Source organism: Takifugu rubripes, chromosome 14, assembly GCF_901000725.2.
Source record: "Takifugu rubripes chromosome 14, fTakRub1.2, whole genome shotgun sequence".
Lineage (NCBI taxonomy): Eukaryota > Metazoa > Chordata > Actinopteri > Tetraodontiformes > Tetraodontidae > Takifugu > Takifugu rubripes.
The window spans coordinates 10843724-10859625 of NC_042298.1; the positions used below are offsets into that span (position 1 = coordinate 10843724).

General features: G+C 49.8%; 1 pseudogene; it reads left to right on the forward strand.

The window, feature by feature from the left end:
* The first annotated feature begins 6891 nt into the window (after nt 1–6891).
* Nucleotides 6892–12423, forward strand: LOC115252349 (protocadherin-19-like; annotated as a pseudogene).
* The last annotated feature ends 3479 nt before the right edge of the window (nt 12424–15902 follow it).

The window sequence follows — 15902 nt, forward strand, 5'->3', positions numbered from 1 at the left end:
GCGTATAGCAAAACAGCAGTATTCTCGCTGTAGCGCACGGCATCGCTAAGCTGTGAAAAGAGCGCGATGACGTGCAGCTGCTAGGCTCAACATGTAGGTCGTCAACAGGGGGCGGCAGTGAGTCGGTACCAGGAAATGTCCTGGGGTGATGAAGGAGCAAAATGTCGCCGACCAGCAGTTCCGAGCTGACGACCCACCTCTGTCGGGAGGTTCGGCCTCCATAAGTGGAGGGCTGCTGGGAGCTCATCTGCACACACAGGCGCCGCTGGAGGTGTGCCAGGCAGCAACGGCCAGCCGCTAACGCAGCACCCTGCGCCGAGCATGTGATCCGGATGAGCTGCAGCCACCAGGTTGTTTGATCAGCAGATATTTGATCCCTCCTTTGCCTGAAAATGGATCGCGCAACAAAACAAAAGCAATTTTAATTTTAATCGATGCTAACAAGTGTTAACATTGGCACAGGCGAAGGCTATTTCTCGTTAGCTGTAGACCAAGTGGACAGTTCTGGAAGCTCCAGTTCTGCAGAGTCCATGTGTGCGATCGAACTATTACCTCCGCAGTAGAGGAATAAAGAGAATGTTTGAAAAAGCAGACGTGCTGCTCTATGCTCAAATGTCACACTGTGCCTGTGCAGACCTACGGTTTTTTAACTCTAGTGCTGCCCATTCAGAGCGCATCGGATCCTGAACTACAGCCTGAAAAACCACAAGCGCCCAGGGAGCAGGAGTAATAAACTGTAGGGTGCTGAATCCAAAGACGTCCCCTTCTTTAAAAGGGGATATAACACGCATCTATCCACTTAAATGGCGCCCATAAAGCCTGGTTAGAACACAACTGTGAGGGGGGGATACAAATAGCTGGTTTTCAGGCAAGTGTGGGCATCCAACTTGCTTTCTCTCTCTCATTCTTCTGCAAATTAGCCATGAATGAAACAACTGTTGACCCAAGAGATTTTTCTACCCAGCACAGGGGCAGTGGATTATGAATCCTGTGATCTATCCTCGGTCTGCAGGCCTGGATAAACAGCAGCTGACACATGGGGGGGAAAGGAATCCCCGTAGCCTCGGGCTCAGATTGCCTCCTGCCAAAGTAAGCAGCACCATCCTACTCCATAGTAAATGAGGTAATATAATGCGGGAGGTACAGGAGAGCCTTTATGTTAAATATTAAGTTAGACAGCCTTTAGCGGGCTTTGGGGCTGTGGAAGAGACAAGACACAAGTGGAAGTAAAAGAGACTGGGAAGCCAACGCGGGCGATTTCACTTCCGAGAACAACAGTTACAGTATGCTGCTACATGCGCTAATATTAGCAGTGCACGGTCCAGGTTTACAAACAGTTCACGCCTGTGCTAGCTGCTGAATATTTAGTAAGTTACTGTATGCAATCGGGGGGGAAAGTTGATTGGCTGCACAGAAAGAAAGAGCATTGCTAAGCTAAATGTGCGTGCACCTTCCAACGGCCCCTCCCCATCCTTGATTTTGAGATGTCTACGTCTCCAATGGAATAAAATATAGCATTTCATCATGGTGGATGCCTTCACTCATCACCCAGGCCAGGGTTCCCATTCTATGAGGTTCCAGGCGGTTACACCCTATAAGGAGTGTTGTTTTCAACCTTAAGGGCCTACAACCCTCTGTGGTGCTAAAATACAAGCTGCTTATGCCCAGACACTGCACAGACTCTGTACACAAAACAGAATTATATGACTTTTATATGATATCCTTAATCCCAAATGCAGGGGGTATATGAGTCTCCCAAGGAAATCAATCCCCTGTATTCTCCGACTCAGAGGCCACCGGCGTCCTCCAGCACCTTTAAGGAAACGGCTTCGAAGACAGCTAATTTCCATGCTAATTTCTTTCTTTCCTCCTTCCCCTCGCGCAAGTCCAGGCTAAGAACGTTGCCAAGAAGACATGTGTCGCTTGATCTAATGGCAGAGAACTAATTGCACTCTGGGATACATTGTCTGGAATCTGGAATGATAAAAACCAAACAGAAAAAAAAGCTTGTTTGTGCAAAAGCCCACGTATGAGATTGCGGACAATTAAATGGGCCTCCTCCAGGGGAGAAAATTTGAACCGATGCAGTCTCCCGGCAGACTGCCATGCTTCCTGTATTGATATTTTGTGGCCAGATAGAGGCATGACTGGCCTCCCAGTGCATAGCGACACTCCACGGGGGCTCCACCAGACTGTTATGAGGCCAACTTAGCTCCAGCCTGGCTCCAATCATAGCAGCACAAAACAAGCCCCCTAACCGCACTGCCTGCTAAGCCAGATCAGTCTCGGAGGTGGTTTGTCAGGTTTTTGCAGGGATAACATAGCATGAGATTATTTTCTCCCTCTTTCGCTCTCTCTCTCTCTCTCTGACAGTCATACACCCCCCCATTCCACCTCTGGGGTTGTTTGGGAATTCTCATCTCTCTGAGCAGCAGAATGCCCAACATGCACACACGTGCTTGCATCAACACCGGCGGCATAGACACAAACAGAGCTCGTTGCTCACGCCCACGGCATGTTCTCACCTCCAATATCTCCTTGACATAAGCACCGGGAGCGGTTTATACCATCCAGACACGGCTCTAGTGGTAAAATTTCCATGAGGTGTCGATGAGCTGATTGTTGAAAATAACAAGAGCCGCTAATTTGTGGCCAACCTATGGAACCGGTGGCATCAAAAGTGCTGGAGCCCCGCATTAAGGGGGTGAAGTGTAACAATTTAAAATGGCACAATAGGGCAAAACCCTCATTACCGTGCGACGCTGCCCTCCCCGCAGTTTCCCAGCCGGCGTCATTGCATTCATCAGGGAGCCGCCGCTCGCCCTCCCGCCGTTTGCTGACAGTCACAGTCCGTTATAAGACTTCGCTTTTCTGAAGCCAATTTCCCACAAGTTTTTTTTTCTAACATTTATTCAGAGTATTGCAATGTGTAGCGTAGTGGCCAGGTTTCTGAGCAAAACGTGTGCGCCACAGCCCGTAGCGTGGCGTGGGTGTGTGTAAAGGAGGAGATGGAGAGCGGTTATCCTCTGTGAATATAAAATCTTTCTCTTATTTTAGAGCACATGGCCCAGTCAAGCTTGTCAGGATTTAGAGTATTACCAGGGCTAAATCAGCCACAGCCGCTCAAACTGGGGGGAAAAAAAAAATTAGGATATTAGATTAGGCCAGCAGATTAGAGAGGAAATAAAAAAAAGCAAAGTGTGTTTTCCTCTGTTGGATTCTGGGTTATTAAGACAAAGATCAGAATATCACGGAGAGAGAGAGTGACCCCGACGCCGCAGGAACAGGAACAAAGCCGCGCTAATTTGTCTTGATGAGAAAACAGCTGCAAACGCCCCTGTGACGGTCTCAGATGGCAGCGGCGGCCCACCCAGGCGCTGCACGTTTCCAGGTGTTCTTTCCACCGCGCTGCGCTTTTTAATCAAAGCTGACACCGAGTAAACACGACAACAAAGCTGATTAACTCAGAACACAGTTTCCTTTAACAAAAAGGCGTCTTTTGTCTGTTTGAGACTGTGAATTTGCTTCTTTTCACTGCACAAACGTGATCGCGCAGATGGATTTAAGCTAAGCTAATTAGCAGTAGGTGGTACCTCCGCTGCCTACTTCCTGTCACTCCATGCACAGTTGAACTGTCAATCAAGGCTAATTAAGGGGGCAGAGACAAATGTTAAAAGAAGCCCATCCCTTTAAAACGCACGTCCCTTTAAAGACTTAGAAACTGAAGATGTTTGAAATGATCTTTAGACCCAGAATCTTAAGAGGAATAGTGACTTATTGGTCCAGAATTTTGGTAATGGTGATATAGACCATACAAATGTGTTTTTATTTCCAAATACGGGATCTCTGTTTGAACTCTATATTCTGAAAATCTTATCGCACAAAGGTTGAGCTGTACTCCACATTTTCCCTCCCAAAAGTACAAATTAGACAATTATTCTGATTCAAAATGGCAGCTTTTTCAGAGTGCTGTTCAGAGTTTGAATTGTTCTAATCAGAGTCAGAGAGACAAGCTATTTACAGCAGGTAGCCATCGTCTGCTCATCCACATCTGAAGCCATAAAGAGCTGCAGCAATTATGTAGGAGAACAAGCTTCTCTTTAGCGCTTTCATTTCAAAGGCAAATGGGTCATCGGGTTACTAATTATTAATTGTTTAAACGTCAACAAACTGCATATTAAATCAGTGCAGCTCTTGATAATCAGGAGCCCCCCCAACTTCAAACGGCGCTCATTTGCATCCACGTACATCCAGGACCTCCTCCACTGTGGTCCCCGCTACAGAAAAATCCACTTCCTGCCAAACTTCGGCATCACGCAAGCGGGCTCTGCACCAATGTCCGAGGAATAGGGGGGATGTGGGGGGACGAGGAACATGCGGAGAACCCTTCAGGACCAAGTGAAGCCACATTTGGAGTTGCTGCTAATAGATGCATCACCATGCGGAACGGGAGGTGGAGGGCGTGGATGATGTCTCCCAGCTTCTTTTCCTCAGGCAGAGTCCCTTTTCCCACGGCTGAGGAGCAACATCAACATCTGGAGCTTCAGCTGAGACGTGCGTGGCCCCTGCACCAGTGCTGCTCCTGCCAGTGCAGGTCTGGGTTCCTCTGCCGGGCCGATCATGCCAGCAACTGTCAGAGCTCAGACATTCCCTTCCAAGCCAGCAGCAGGGCCGGACTACAGACGCGAGCCGTTCCCTGGCAGAGGAGGAAAAAAACGATAAGAAGTAAAAAAAATAAAAATAAAATCAGTCATTCTGTGTGTTCTTTGAACTGAACTGCTGCGTTCAGAAGCCAGAGCGAGGCTGTGAAACTCACATGCACGGCCCCAAAACTTACACATTTAGATATTTACATCAAAAACCCAAAGTCCTGGAAAAGATCCTTCTCCTTCGACGACGTGAGCGGACTGAAGAGGAGCCAGATTCCAAAAGTGTGGTCAGTCCGAAACTCCTGAGCCTGAGTGATTGACAGTTTAATGAGCCGACAGACACGTAAACACGTCTCGCTTTCGCTTGCCTCTCCATCATTATTGTACCGGCGGGACGGGGGGAATGACGGTGAGAACAAACGGTGATGGCAGGTCGATACGGCGGAAAATTTGGGGATTTTTTAACGCGGATGTAAAATCGATAAATGACAGGATGGACGTCAGCGGCAGGAAGCAGACCGGGGTGCGCGCACGGACCGGGATGTTCTGGGGCTGATTAGTCTTCATCACCAACTCCGCTGCCTCTTTTGCCTCAGGGGCAATACAATCTGCAGCAGTTTAACTCTGTCTGCACAAGGCCACACGCACGCACGCACATGCACACACACAGCGACATCATAATATCCTTCTCATGTGTTTGTGATACAAAGACAGATCAAAACTCTTGATTGGTCAGTGCCAACAGCTCCCAGACTGCAGATGATTGGGACTCATTTCATTATAATGGAACGAATTAATCATTTTAGTCCTGTTGTTGCTGTTTATTTGCGTTTCTTCAATAACGAATCCAAAATTATTCTGAAGGCAAATGAGGGGAATAAAGTAGCCGCTAGGTGTCACCCTTGTGACTTAGAAATGGACTTCTGCGGGCGCAGGAGAGAGGTTTCTTAGTGCGGGTGCGTCCGTGTGTGTGTGCGTGTGTGTGTGTGTGTGTGTGTGTGTGTGTGTGTGTGTGTGTGTGTGTGTGTGTGTGTGTGGAGTGAGAGAGAGAGAGAGAGAGAGAGAGGAGAGAGAGAGAGAGAGAGAGAGATGTTTAACCGGGACTGATGAGAATCGATTTATGAGACCAGAAGCGTTTCATTTTCACCACCTTCTCTTCTTCTTCATCAGACACGTATGTGCCAACACTTTTCTGTCTTCTGATCATAGCAGATGTGAGTTCTTTACATCTTTACATCTTCAGGGACGAGGAACCTGACGTCGAACCGAGCTTTACGGGGACCAGTGACGCCCTGGTTAACAGTTAATTATTTTAATTAGTGTGTTGTTCCATTTTATAAGATGATTGACTACAGCCCTGAGGTCAAAGCTCACCCACCTTCTTCTTAGGAGTCGGACACACGGCTAATATAATGCATATATTTCTTGTCCTGTTGATGTTTCTATTTTAATATAACTCTGAAACCTGAATCTGGTGGCAAGAATCAACCCAATAATTGTTGATCACCTCTCTTGATCCTTAACAAACTGAAACGAACTAGCTTGTTAAAAAAGTAGTTAATTATTAATGATTTATCTTTATGGCAAGATTTCCTCTCAGCACACTGTTGCATGGGAACCATAATAACAAGTGTTTGTTTGCTAGTGTAAATTGCCTCACCGGGGCGCGTTTGGCACCGCCAGAAAAGCGCGTTAGTGCAGTAATGATGTAACCCGATGCGTAAAGTTGCAGCGCCTATCGGTTTGAATTTGACTGGGAAATGTGCAGCAGCAGGCCTGGGGGCAGCGAAATTCCCTGACACGGAGATTACGGGACTTTACTGGCCTGTAGGAAAAGCCCGAGCACCACTGAGAAGGTGTCACAAATCCGAACTGTCCGTTCTGGAGCGCGAAAACAAACCAGTGGAGATCTGTCAAAGTTGTCCTCCGGCGTCTCCGCTCTGCCTCTGCCGGGGAAGAGGAGTCGGCCACGCACCTCCGTTGTATCACCACCGGGAGACTGGCTCAAAGACCCTCCCGGGTCCCTGGATCCCCCTCTATCATCACGCACAGCCCTCGCCATCCAACTCGCGCGCTATAATTGCGCGCCGGGCCGGTCCGTCTGCGGGAGAACAGGTCGCTGGCTGCATTTCGTCGCCGCGCTTCGCCCCACCCACCAGCAGCTCCGGTCCTCCTGTGTAACCCCTGATTGGCTGAGGGGATTGCGGGTCCTGAGACTGAGCGCTTGACTCGGAGCTGCGCGTCCGCCAGTGTGCACCAGTGGAGCGAGAAGAGCGCTTGTTGGAGCCGAGCGGACAGAAGAGCTGATCCCTGCAGTCAGCCTGCGTCCTGGCTGCTGCACCTCGTCTACTTTTGCTGCAGCACAGCCTGAAATGAGCCTAAAGTAGACTGGAGCTCTGTCTTCCCTTCCTCTTGTTACATTTTACTGGATTTTATTCTTCTCTCCCCCTCCCCATCCTCCCTCTCTCCCTCCGTGCGCGCTGGATGGACTAAATTCGGATTGTGTGCGGTCTTTTTTCACAAGTGAGATACGAGGAAATTAACTGATTAACTTCAAGACTTGCTGAGGGGGAGACAGATTTGCTGGGAATGAAAAGGTAATCGGGACTCCAGTGATGTGATGAGACATTCCTCCAATTTCACCCTCCTGTAGATATGCGGACTTGAATCATTTTCTTTTCTTGCAGAACGATTTTTTTTTTTCATCGCACGTTGAGTTTGAATTGTAAAACCTGCGGACGGAAGAGGAAATCTGATCACTGCTGAAGCCTTCCACAAAGAGCAAGATGCGTATCGGGAATACGATTTAAACATTTGCTGGTAGGCGGACAATTTGTCGGGGACTTTTTGAAGCCAGTTTCTTCATCCGCGCGGAAGCCTCGTCTCTGCAGACTTTTGTGGAATTCTCTCTCTTTTTTTGTCCACTTGACAATGGACAGTCCGCCCCCGGGGTCGGTTTTAGGAGCAGTTTGGCTGCTTGCTGAGGCTGCGTGGATTTACAGGGTGAAATCACTGCTGTGAGAAAATTCAGCATGTTTTCACAGATCTGTCGTCCCCGATATTTCCCCTGCTGCAGCAGACCGGAGGATGTGTTCTGCCTGATTACAGTAAAGTAGGCTAATGCAAGTCTCAGATTGTTTGTCACATACACACCGTTTATTCCGTCTTTTTTGGTGAGATGATCCATTTGGAATCTTTCCCACTTTTCCTCTGACGCGCAGTTATTCATTTTTCTCTGATAGATAAGGTTATTTAAAAAAAAAAAAATCAGGCAGAAACTCAACAGGTGCAACACAAACCACGGAAATGGAATTAATCCAGTTAATCGTGCTGTTTCTCTTCTTTCTGGTGGGGACTGAGGCCGTTATAAACCTGAAAATATGGAATAAACGGAGGAGATGAAGCCCGGCTCGGTGATTGGAAACGTGACAAAGACGCGCTGAAGCAGGGATTTCAGATTGCACTGCAGCCCCCTTACTTGAGGGTATTTCCAATTCCGACCACGATGGGGTTGGAACTCAGCCCGGCTGGAATCCTTACAACGCAGATGAAAATAGACCGGGACGTAGTTTGCCGACCAGAACCCTAAGTGCGTTATTTCCCTCGAAGTGATGTCAAACTCTATGGAAATCTGTGTCCATCAAAGTTGAGATTGAGGATTTGAACGACAACGCGCCCAGATTCCCGACCAGCCACATTGACATCGAGATCTCGGAGAACGCCTCCCCTGGAACCAGGTTTCCCCTAGAGGGGGCAAGCGATCCGGACTCGGGGATCTTGGAGTGCAGTCTTATTCCATACCCCGAACGAGCTTTTCGGCTCGAAATAAAGACCCGGGGAGACGGATCTAAGATCGCAGAACTTGTGGTGCAGAAATCGTTAGACAGGGAGACCCAGTCACACTACAGCTATGAAATCAGCGCAGAAGATGGAGGAGATCCTCCTAAAATAGGCGCGGTCCAGTTAAATATCAATGGTGATTGATTCTAATGACAACAACCCCCGTGTTTGACGAGGCGGTGTACACCGTGACGTGATGGAGAACTCCCCGGCCAACACCATAGTCATAGACCTGAACGCAACGGATCCCGATGAGGGCACTAATGGAGGTTGTATACTCCTTTCATAACTACGTCACCGAAAAAACCAGAGACGCGTTCAAAATTGATCCCAGGACGGGGATTAATCACAGTCAACGGCGTTCTGGATTACGAAACGGCGCAGATCTACGAAATCGATGTTCAAGCCAAAGACCTGGGTCCCAACTCCATCCCGGCCCCACTGCAAAGTCACAGTGAACGTGATGGACACGAACGACAACCCTCCCGTTAATCAGTTTGCTCTCACTGAACACGGAAGATGGTGGAAGTGAGTGAAAAACGCGCAGCGCGTGTACGTGATCGCGCTGGTCAGGGTGTCAGATAAGGATTCTGGGGCCAACGGGAAGGTGCAGGTGCAGGCTTGCAGGGCAACGTTCCGTTCAGACTGCAAGAGTACGAGAGTTTCTCCCACCATCCTCGTGGATGGGGAGCGTGGACAGGGAGCAGAAGGACACCTACAACCTGACCATCCAGGCGGAGGACAGCGGCATTCCGCCTTTACGCGCGACCAAATCCTTAGTGGTGAAAGTCACAGACGAGAATGACAACCCTCCACACTTCCTGAAACCGCATTATCAAGAGATGGTGATGGAAAACAACCTCCCCGGGTCGTGTCTGCTCGCGGTGTCAGCAGAGACCCGGACCTGGGCATGAACGGCACCGTCTCCTACTCCATAGTCCCCGGCGAGATTAAGCACATGGATGTAAACACCTACGTGAGCATTAATCCATCCGGCCGCATTTATTCAATGAGATCCTTTGACCACGAGTACACCAGGACCTTTGGATTTTAAAGTTTTAGCCAGAGATAACGGAAACCCGTCTCTGTCCAGCAACGCCACGGTGCGCATCGTGGTTTCTGGACGTGAACGACAACACGCCCGTCATGACGAACCCCGCCTCTGGTCAACGGCACCGCGGAGGTGTCCCATCCCGAGGAAGGCGGGGGTTGGTTTCATGGTCACGCAGGTCAAAGCCGACGACTACGACGAGGGGGAGGAACGGCCGACTGACCTACACCATCTCAGAGGGCGACAGGGCGTTTTTTCGAAATCGACCAGGTGAACGGGGAGGTTCGGTCCACCCGGATGTTCGGGGAAAACGCCAAATCCACCTATGAGATCACGGTGGTGGCGAGAGACCACGGCAAAGCCCTCCCTTTCCGCCTCGGGCCTACATCGTGGTGTACCTGTCCCCGGACATGAACGCGCAGGAAACTACGGCCCCGTCAACCTCTCCCTCATCTTCATCATCGCCCTGGGCTCCATCGCCGCCATCCTCTTCGTCACCATGATCTTTGTGGCGGTGAAGTGCAAACGGGACAACAAGGAGATCCGGACGTACAACTGCAGGTAATGCCCAGTTGTGTGTGTACGTGTGTGTGCGTGCCTGCCGTGCGTGTGAGCGCGTTTTCTGGCTTGTGAAATGTGTCCGCAGGTGTCGCGCAGGGACTGCAGATTCTTCCCGAGGCGGAGGGAGGAAGCAGTCAGAGGCGTCCTGATGAGGCCCACCGTTCCGTGTTAAGAAAAACATGATTGATGGATTGTATCTGCCCACTGTAACCAATTGACTCATGAGTCTGACCACTTCAACTGTCATGTTCAATTTGCGGGTGTGTTGCCGGACAATTAACGTCCCACTGCTGCAGCAGCAGCGCCAGACATTTATTATTTAACGCTCACCGTGGCTGATTGGTCGTTATCAGCTTTAATATAGTCTGATTATGGACAGTCCTCCTCCATCATTCATCCAGATTCGCTCCCGCTTTGCTCCAGGAGCGAGCAGCGTTTGGACCAAAAAGCCTGGATTAGATCTAAAACATTCAGATGAAATCATATCAGATTGCCACTCAGCCAGTCCTTTTAGGGAAAAGGAGTTGATTAGGAATTCCTGGACTTGCATGCTGAACGCTCTGTTTTGTTCATCAGGTATGATCGGACGCTGATTTTCCCTCTGCCACTTTACCGCTGTAAATTTACATATAGATTGGATTTGAGAATTTAACCTACAGCTATAATCATATTTTTCCCCCAAACATCATTTTGTTAATTTCAAGTTAACTTTTTAGAGCATTTAAAAAGGAAAAAAAAAAATCAGCCCGTATTTTCAGTAGATTCCTGTGCAATTTGCAAAGGACAACAAATTAGCATATTTTTGCATTTCTAATGGCTGACTGAGGCTCAGCGTCGGTGGACCCGGACTGTGTTCAGAAGACGAGCTCCTCTCATGAAAAAAGCCGGTCTCGCTGTGCGTTTTTAGTGAGTTGATGAAGAGGGCCAGCACGACAGAGACGGCTCCATCAGAGGAGGAAACAAAAGCTGATTCCGAATTCAGGAGCCTTCTCTGTGCTAACCTGTTAGCGTGAGCCGCCCTCCCCGCTGGGCGCTTTAATCAGCGCTGATGTGCTCCGCTTCCCAGTCGCCACCCCCAAATATGAGAAGCAGTTTATCTCCAATTTAGAGCTTGTCCTCTGTCACTCAGCCTGACACGGAAGATTCCCCCCCCCCAGCCCCTCCCCAATTCAGCACGCAGCGTAGCCACATGAAAAGAGATGGAGTGTGGGCAAGAGCCATTTTCAAAATGCAATCTGAAAGAAAATGGAAACTACAAACTACGGGCGCTGCAACCGAACCGACAGGCTTCTGTAGAGGGAGGGAGGATTAGAGCTGGCGGAGTGGGGGCTCATGCGGACCGGAAAGAACAAACAGAGAGGCTAGTTTTGGTCTGGGAATGTAGCGAGCTCCACGCTGGGCAGGTTAAAAAGCAGTGGATTGCGGAGATTTTTACACCTAAATTATATGGAACGAGGCTTCTTGCGGACGACTGCAAAGCTGTGAAGAATCGATATTCCCCCCAGTCTGAGGGCTCCTTCGATAAAAGGCTGATGTGTTTGCTCATTTTCTCTTATTAAACTCAAAGCGAGGTTAGCGGCAGCAGGCTGCAGGAGCCAGAATCCGCCGTTCTCCCAGCGCTCATTTGCAGGAGGGAAGAGAAGCGGCTGTGCTGTGAGTGTGACTGCGTACGCCGCCGGTGCTGCTCAGTCGCCGTGTGCTCTTGTGCTCCGCCTGTGTGTTTTGGCATGTTTGCATATCGTCTTGCCTGACTGTGACATGTCCACATTTGTGCATGCAAACAAGAGTTGACGGCTCATTGCAAAGCCGGGGGTGGGGGAGTCACTGGAGTGACGACCTCACCCCTGGACGCAGGCAATGGCCCGCTGTGTGGCACCCCATGGTCAAACGCTGCCCCTCGCTGATGCGGCGAGCAGGCGTTTAGATCATGCGGGCAGGGTCGGGGAAGGCAGAGCACTGCTTTATTGAGTCTGTTCAGTTTCTTTTACCTGCGCAGGGTGGCGGAGTATTCCTACGGCAACCAGAAGAAGTCCAGCAAGAAGAAGAAGCTGAACAAGAACGACACTCCGCCTGGTGCCGCGCGACGTGGAGGAGACGGACAAGATGAACGTGGTGAGCTGCTCCTCTCTCACCCTCTCTCGCTCAAACTCCTTCGACTACCACCAGCAGAGCCTGCCGCTGGGCTGCAGGCGCTCCGAGAGCACCTCCTCAACGTGGAGAACCAGAACTCGCGCAACGCCGCGCCCAACCACGGCTACCAGCACCCAGTTCACCGGCCAGGGCCACCAGCAGCCAGACCTTATCATCAATGGCATGCCGCTGCCAGAGGTGAGACATCGTTTCCTGTGTCCTGGATGAGCTGGGGGAGTTCAGATAAACCTCCTGTCTCATTAATTATCATCAGCTCGTGTGTCAAGATCTTTCGATATTAACGTCACCCCCAGTTTATTGTTGGATGTCAGCTGACCTTAATGGACTCTGTAGAAGTGGTTCAGGCCGACCTGCTCCTGGGAGCGCTGTGCCGGGCCTGGCAAAGCGGACCATTAGACTCCCCTCACTCCACTTGTTTCCATTTTGGAACGTGTGCTGGAGCAGAGTCTGAGCCTCTGCCAGAACGCATCATTTCAGGTGCTCGTGGAAACAATAATAGGCGCTCTTGTTGCCGGGTCGTGACTGCGCGGCTGCCCCTCCGAGCCAGGAGTCGGGTCGCTCTGGGATGGCGTGCACGGCTCCGGCAGAGCGCGGAAGCGTTGTCAGATGGTGGGCCGTCCAGCTGATCTTTGCTGTATAGATTCTCATCTGTGCTGTAGCAACTGATCTATTGGGCTGATTCTCTCTCCCCGTGACCCACTTGTTCGTCATCCCGTGGGAGAGAATGCGTGTCCACGAGGGTCCTCTAAGAGGGTGCATCATTCCAGTTCCAGCTCTACACACACACACACACACACACACACACACACACACACACCACCACACACACACAATTGTAATTGATGACTCCAATCTCTGTTTGACATTTACTGAGAGGGAGGTGGGGAGCGAGGTCTGGAGTGGGGGTCTTAAACCAAGAAATACCAGATGGATATTGATGCATTGACTGGATGTTCCGGAGAGATCCAGGCTCCGGCGGATCCTGAGGGGTCAATGAGACTATTTACAGGCATGCTGATTCACTGGGCCTGTCTGAGCTGGTTCTGGCTCGGGAGTGTGTGTGAGAATAACACACGTGGAAGGGACGAGGCGGAGGTGGGGGGGAGCGACATGGCGATCTCGTCTGTATCAGCGTGGCTATCTGGGGACTTTGGTGATGCTATAAGATGAGAGTAGTCATTATGGAGCCGCGGGGTCAGATCACGGGATGAAGCGAGGCCAGGTGTCCGAGCATGACCACGGCGGTTGATGGGCTCGACAGAGGATTGGCCTGTTTAGCGTGCAGCTTCCTCCGCACTCATGATGTTGACAAACCTCTCTTTGACCCACTCTGCATAATTTCCCCTGGATTTGTGTGTCTGTGTGTGTCCTTCCTTGTGTTTGCTACATATTGAGGACTAAAATACTCATTCTACTAGCAAAGTGAGGACATTTCAGCTGGTCCCCACAACTTCAAAGTGTTAAGGTTGAGGGTCGAATTGGGTCGTTCCAGTGAGGTTGAGGGTCAGAGGTTTGGTTGGGACGGTGATGAGGGCGATCTGGGTTATCTGAAAGTCCTTTTGGAGCCCCCCCCAGCAGAGTGGTGGTCTTTTCCTTTCTTTTCCTCATGGCATTTGCGGCAGAAGCTCTCTACACACGGACACGCGTGCACACTCACACACTTGCTGCTCTTAAAAAACCATGATAATTACCGCACCATTGATAGCACAAACAAACGGCAGCGAAGCGACTGTTAAGTGCTCCGCTGAAACGAGCGGGATCGGACCCCTCGACTCTACAAGTCTTTAACCTGGATCTCATTGACGGGTGCTGTTTGTGGTTACTAAGGCAGTTTCTCCCCCTTAAAAAAGTGTTTATCCTCCCAAGGGCGTGCTCATAATTATTCATGATTCATTCATCCCCAGCAGAAGAGCTGTTTTTGGTTTTTTTACACCAGGGTAAAATGATGTCTCTGTGTTTGTTTATGCTCCAAATGTGAAGATTAAAATGATATCAGGCGTGTGTGTGTGTGTGTGTGTGTGTGTGTGTATAAACAAGGCCAGACACGTTAATAGGAGCAAAGAGGATACAAGCGCTTGTCTACCTGGAAATTCTGGGATTTTTCAGTGGAACGAATGGGGGGTGTGTTTTTTTTGGGTTTATTTGGGGCAGTGAGCACATCATGTCCCCCCCCCCCCCCCCCCCCCATACACACACACACACACTCTCTCTCAGAGCAGACATGGACGAGATAACCCTGACAGCTCTCCCTGAAGGCCTCATATCTGCTCCTGCATTGTGTGTATTCTCACCTCCCCTGTGGGAGCGCGCAGCAGCACGAACATCGCCATCCGCTGCTTGAGAAGCGTCAGCTGTGAGATGTTTGTGGTAGCAGGAATATGGACACTCGCAGGAGAACAGAGCTGTCTTCTACGGCTTAATTATATTGAGTCACTCGGCGGCACAGACAATTATACAGTCAAGGAATGGCCTAGGGCTAGACTGTGTTTTTGAATGTGTAATGTGTGTAAGGCTCCTCATACCTGTGAGCTTTTGAGGGAAATAAGTGGGTTTATTGATTAAGCTGATCCATGCAAGGGGTTGCTAATGCATCTGTGGATATGAAGATCATATTCACTCAGGCTTTGCTGTTTGGAAAAAAAAGTCTCTGGAATTCTTCTGGATGAACGATCACGGAGGTGTGTTTAGAGTAGAAATAGTAGGATGGAAATCTGAGGCATCGCGCTATTAAATGCCAACATGGCCTTGCAGAGACGTCATATCACACTTATTTCCAGCTCCAGGAGAGGAACGACAGCAGATATTAAACGTGTTCTGACCTCGTGGATGTCAGGCTGTCGAGCAGAGCGCAGGAATGATGGCTGAAGATGCCAGATTGCGACCGATGGCGGCAGCAGTGCGCCGCGATAATTAAACGAGCAGGTTTTTTTTTAAATCTCGTAACTTTTCCAAATGGAAGTCATTGTAAATGAACGCCTGCGAGAGAAGCGATGAGGCGTCCTCGGTGTTTTTCTACATTTCTCAGGATGGCGTTCTTTTTTTATTTTGATGCGGGCGAGACAGTGGGGAGTGGTTCCAGTCAGGCGGCACATCCCTCGCTATCACTTCACATCAGGGCAATATGCACGGGAACGTTCAAACGTGTCACGCTGAGCATGCAAAGTGGATGTCACGCTGTCAGCTCCTGCTACACATCTGTTTGAAAGTGCCAATCTCCTCCCACACGTGCGCATGCGACAGAGTGGCACATTCATGAGGAACATGAGCTGCCACATTATCATCTTCCCAATGACGCTCTTGGTGAAGGAGACGCGAGGCATCACCCTGGTATTGGAGATGTCATTTCCAGCCTAACCAATGTTTCCTCAGGGTGACTTTTTCTCTTTCTGTGTGGCAGATTTGGGGTTTAACTGAGGGTGTTGAGGGTCAGACTTCCAGAAGATGGGCAATTTTAAGCATGAATGCAAACTTAATGTTTATTTATCAGTTCATTTGTCTCCACGTTCTGAAAGACTGCTGACATGAAATGAGGTGGTTGAAATTGAAAATGGGAGGGGATGAACCAAAGATGTTTTCATCCGTGGCCCCTTCCACACAAGCACATGGAGATGAGACATCCTGACATTATTTCTGGATCATGCAGGTGTAAA